The sequence below is a fragment of the Lissotriton helveticus genome, chromosome 7 (assembly GCF_964261635.1).
Source record: "Lissotriton helveticus chromosome 7, aLisHel1.1, whole genome shotgun sequence".
In the NCBI taxonomy this organism is placed as follows: Eukaryota; Metazoa; Chordata; class Amphibia; order Caudata; family Salamandridae; genus Lissotriton; species Lissotriton helveticus.
Genome location: NC_136068.1, coordinates 1,294,591,075 through 1,294,596,865, shown reverse-complemented (window position 1 = coordinate 1,294,596,865; position 5,791 = coordinate 1,294,591,075).

Genomic DNA, 5,791 nt, shown 5'->3' with positions numbered 1-5,791 from the left:
AGTTACAGAGTGGTGCTAATTAAAGCGCTCCAGCCTAACAGCTGGAAATGCATGACTTTGCATTTCAATGGGGTGATAGGAGACCTTTAGTGATCGATTCTGTTTTGGCCCCAAAAACATGCACGTGTTGCACTGCTTTCAATGGCAACGCGTGCACGTTTGGCGATTCCCTTGTGGGACAGAGCCTTGAAACCATATGGTTCCTGCTCGCACCCACAAGGGAAACAGGCGCAGGCCCCCTGCTGCCAGCGTGAGGCGCGCAACCTTGTCTTTTTTGGATCCATTTCACAGGGAAGCAACTAAATGAAAGAAGGAAAGAGAGGTTGTGAACTGTTTCTTCAAGACACGGTTTTCAGTAAGTGAGGAGCAAGACAGAAAGAGAGGGAATGATAGCATGGGCGTCCGCAGGGGGGCAAGGAGGGGCCTTGCCTCTTCTTCCCCCCCACCACCCCCACCGGGATCGCCGGTCTGTCCGGTGCGGGGCGTACTGGGGGTGATGTGGAGATATTGATTTTTTTAACAGTGTGACTAAAGGTATTTGCTGCACCAGCCCATTTGAGCACAATGCCACTCGCAGTAAAAGGTAGGGGATTCTAAACGGGATGCAGCTGACAGTACCCGCGCCTGCACCTCCTGAGACGCCTTTCTTTCCTCCTGCCCCTAATGTTTATACACAAGACCGTCAGGCATCTGACTTCCCTGAGGTTCTTTTCAATTCCGCCTTTTTACGTTTCCTGGGTCTCGCTCAGTTACCACTCATCAGCCCATCATCGAGGAGCAACTCGACCCCCCAAGCCAGCCCGTTCACTTCTCTCGTCCAGATCACCAAGTTGAAGCTCCCGTAATGCTGTACCCTAAAATGACAGAGCTGTGCTGCGCATGCACTTTCTTAAACGGTCGTTGACGCACAGGGCCACCCCTGGGAGTTTTCATTCTTCAGTACTAGCTGTCTATGCCCGCCCTGTCCTTTGATCCCGAAGTAGTTGTGATGTTGTTCAGTGACCGTGAGGAGTAAGGAGAAAAGTGATATTCACAAATTCCACACCCTGCACAGCTCCAGTTGGTTTACTCCCATCGCTTGTATGGGGGGGTCAGGGGTGTTGAGACAGGAGCCACACCTCCACTGTGACTCTGATCCCCTCACCCTGTAGGCTAAGGTGTCACATGTGCTGAAGGCACAGCCCGACCAGGCCACCGCTTCCTCCTAGCAGCACTTTCAGCTGCACACTCCAACTTGTTTGTAAACCAAGTCTATCGCTTAAAAGCCCTAGTATGACTGCACAGAATATTTGCCACGGGAAGAAAGAGTGACAGTGGTACAGCGTACAGGCACATAGACAGAAGCACGAAAGAGGCACAGTGGTACAGGCACAGACACCGAAGCAGGAAAGAGGGACAGTGGTACAGACACAGAGACCGAAGCACCAAAGAGGGACAGTGGTACAGGCACAGAGACCGAAGCACGAAAGAGGGACAGTGGTACAGGCACAGAGAACGAAGCACGAAAGAGGGACAGTGGTACAGGCACAGAGACAGAAGCACGGGCACTGCCACGTTAAGTGTTGTTTCCTAAGTGCCATGTCCACGATAATGTGTCTGTGTTCCTAGGTGTGTGGAGTGTGGGGAAGGGGTAATGACAATGACATCCTTTCTAAGGCAGACTTGTGGGTCTGCGTGAGCGTGTTCTGCTTGTGGAGGGGAAAGACAGTCCACTTTTTCTTCGGCACTTTTATGTATTTTAGTGTGGCGCTAGTAATCTCTGCATCACCTGGATATAGAGAACACGAGATAGGGAAGTGGGCAGATACACACATTCTCAAAAGCATGTCAACCGGGTCACAACCCCTTTCTGAGCGGTTTCACATCACTCTTTCACTAAACATGCCTAATTCAAATTGCCAATTCTGCAGAGCTCGGAAGCCTCGGATGCTACTTCCTGATGTTCAACAACACGTTGTCTGTTCTGTTTTAGCACAAAAGTTAATGATCCTGAAAGTGACTCTAAAAACAAAAAAAAACAGCCTCACAATTTCACTTTGTTTATCCTGAGGCTTTTAATAACATGCTTCTTGCTCTTGTGAATGTTGCCCACTGTACCCGGCCTGTCCTGTCTGTGCATGCTCCCTATGGTCTGGGACTACCGACCACACCCTCCCTGTTCTGTGCACCACCACATCAACCCTTAAAGTAATTAGCCATGCAAGGAGTTTTCTTTGGAAGGCAGGGGGTCTCACGACCCCCTGGACGTATTTATTAAAATATGAAAACAAATTAAAATTGTTGAAATAAAACATTATTTACACAATCATTAATATGCAAAATTCTGACATTAGATTTACAGCAATGTAGACAGGTATGAAAGGGCTAACCTTAACAAATGTCTAATACAGCGTGTTTCCTAACCGAATCTATCATCCTACATATGAATTTTGCATCCTAGCATTTTTGGGCCTACGGCAAGGACGCTAACCAGTATCAGATCCTTATTATCCAGCTAAGCCCTCACGTATGAGTGCGCATGCGCGACAGGGCCCGGTTACCGGGAGAGTACGTCCCTCTCCTGGTTACTCCGTACGCTCCGTGAACCCCATTAAACCAAAAGGAGGGCCCTTTCACTCTGCGCCGTTTGATGACGTCATAGTGTACATGCGGGGTGGCTAACAGCCCAAGGAAAGCGTGACTCCCTCCCCCGCACCCTTCCAACCAAGCGGATATACTGCCCCTGAAGTTCTAGGAGAGACCATTGGTCCCTACCCCTGGGCGACCTCATTCGAGAATGGTGACACCCCCTAAGGACCTTAAATTGCTGCTCACCGATCATGACCTTACCGCCACAGGCCAGCATAATTGACCGACAATCTGCCCCCCCCAAAACTCCTACTCTGAAAGGTCATACCTACCTCGCAAAACCCTCCAACCATGCCAAAATATTCTTTGTCGGTAACTCATTGCCTGTCTCAGTCAGGTGGACCCCATCCTGCCAGTAGAAATGGTCCCCCCAAATGCACCCATGTGGAATACTCTGCAATTGAGGTGTTCAAAATAATTTCTCTATCTTGTTGTTGATCCTCTTTACCGAGTGAGTTAATGCTCTGACAGAGTCCCCCCCACCTCCGGCACAGCATAGGTATCAACTGAGACCACACTATGGTGCAGCCTGGGCATGTCTTTGCAAGCCAACCCGCTACCGAGATAATCTCTTCCAAAAGGACCCTCCTGCCCAGTTTTACCAAATCGTTTCCCCCCAGGTGTAGGATAACCACTGAGGGCGGCGGGGTGTGTCTGTCGAGCAATTCTGAAAAGAACCCCATAAGCTGGCTGAGGCAGTGCCCCCCTACCATGAAAGGAAACCTTGAAACCCCCCTGCTCCAGCCTCCGTCTACATTCGCCTGAAAGGAAAACCGGTTTAGCACGTTTAACATATGAGTGACCAACAACCCATACTACATGTGTCCTCCTTCTGTCTTCTTGCGTTCGCCGTGATGATGATGGATGCTGTTGATGACCCGGTACCAGTTTGCGCCCTGCGTCACAGGCTCGATAAAAAACTGAAACATAAACTAAACAACAAGGCAGGTGTCAGGTGATTTAGTTGTACCTTACAACATGTGCAGCCGCACATAACGTTTATAACAGTTGGAAGACCATCTCCCAATCCTCTTTACACTGCTGGCATGCAACCCTCTCGCTGTTGCTTCAGTGGCTGCACCTATTCTGAAAGAATGTGTCCCAAAATCCTTAGGATTTAAACCCGCCTTGCTGATTGCTATTGACAAAACTCTTTTGAACTGAAACCTGGTCAATGGGGTACCGTCTGCATGTATTAACAATGCTCCCACTGCCGCGCCTACCCGTTGCCTGATGAATGCCTCAACATGGGACACAGGGCAGCAAGGATGAGTCCATGCCCGGTGGAGTACCAAGCTAACCCCCGGGCCTCCTGATCTGTTTTTGATTTAAGTATGGTTAACAACATTGTATCGCCCATTATTTTTGTGTTGTCGAGCCGAAGACCACCTAGCGTGTCCAATTTGTTGTTAGCCACCAGTTCGTTTACTCGTAATGCCCCATAAAATGCCAATGAAAACGCGGCTTTAAATAGGAGCACCTCACCTGAGGAGCTACAAGTGTCAGACAAGGCCTCCAATACTGCTGCCAGCCGCTCCAAACCTATTGGTTGTCTGGAGTCAGCGGTATTCGCTTGTAGGCGCCGCCACCCCCTCAGTGCCTTCCGCACTATGAAACTGTTTGTGGGATCTCTGGCCCCTTTTAGCTGCGCAAAGAAAGAGATGGCCGCCTTGTGTCTGCTAGCTGTCGCCGCTGAGCGCCCCTCTTTGTGCAACATGTCCATGTACAAGGTAAAATTCCCCTCTTGATCCCACTTAACCTCCCAGTCCTGCCCCAAAAAACAGCAATAAGACATAAACGCCCCTTCGTAAGCCGTCCTGGTCCTGGGTGCTAGGCTGGCTGCCACGAGGTTCTGTAGCTGGGGGCACCAATTTGCCAAAGTGTTGTTGGGAAGTGTGCCGGTGTAGCCTCTGGAGATGGTAGATGTTCCCTGAATACCTGCATCTTAAAGCGAGAGAGTGCGTCAGCTGCGCTATTCAAGACCCCAGGGACATGTTTGGCCCTAAACTGTACATTCAATTTCAAGCATCTCAGCACAATCTCCTTCATGAGGCAGAGTATAAACTTACACCGCGCTGCCTGTTGATTGATACATTCAACTACGGTCATGTTGTCTGACCAGAAGATCACAGATTGCGCAAATGTTCAGGCCAGACCGATAATGCAACCCATATTGGAAACAGCTCCAAAAAGCCGATGTTCGCTGTCAAGCCGCCTTCTTCCCACCAAGCCGGCCACCGTTGCGCCACCCACTTGTTTCTAAGTGTGGCACCAAACCCCACACTGCCTGCAGCGTCGGTCCATAGACCTAACTCCGCCGACGTAGTGGGGGGGGGGGGTGCACCACACTACTCTGCTGTTGAAATCCTCCAGGAATGCCATCCATATCCGCATATCCTGGGGAACCTCGACTGACAATCTAGTGCGAAGGTGTTTTTCCCGCAGGCCCTTCATGGCCTGCGCGATTGAGCGGGAGAAGGGGCGTGCCATAGGTATTACTCTCAGTGCGAAATTCAGCTGACCCACGGTCTGCTGCAGCTGCTGTAGCGTCACTTTCTCTTTAACCAAACATTGCTGTAGGGCTGCTCTGAATTTCGTGATCTTTTCCTTTGGTAACCTGAAACAACTCCAATTCAATGCCTAAAAATTCCAAGCGTGTTGCTGGCCCCACCGTTTTTCCTGGTGCCAGCTGGACCCCAAAAGCCCGCATGAGCACGCAAAATTCCTGCAATGCCCACGCACACTCCTGTGAGCCCGCTGCGCCCAGCAAAAGAAAGTCATCCAGGTAGTGCATGACATGATGGTGACCCGTTGTCTGCCTCAAAACCCATTCCAGGAAGGAACTGAATGTCTCAAAGTAGGCACGTGAAACAGAGCAACCAATGGGCATACACATATCCATATAGAATTTGCCTTGAAAGGAAAAACCTAGCAGGTGTTGATCTAGGGGATGTACTGGCAGCAGCCGAAAAGCAGATTCAATGTCTGATTTAGCCATCAATGCCCCAGGCCCAAGAATCCTCAACATATCCACTGCCTGGTCAAATGACGCATACTTCACACTACAAATGCCTTCGTCGAAGCGTCATTTAATGATGCGCCCCTAGGTGCTGAGAGGCTGTGGATGAGTCTGTACTCACCCTTTTCTTTCTTTGGGACCACT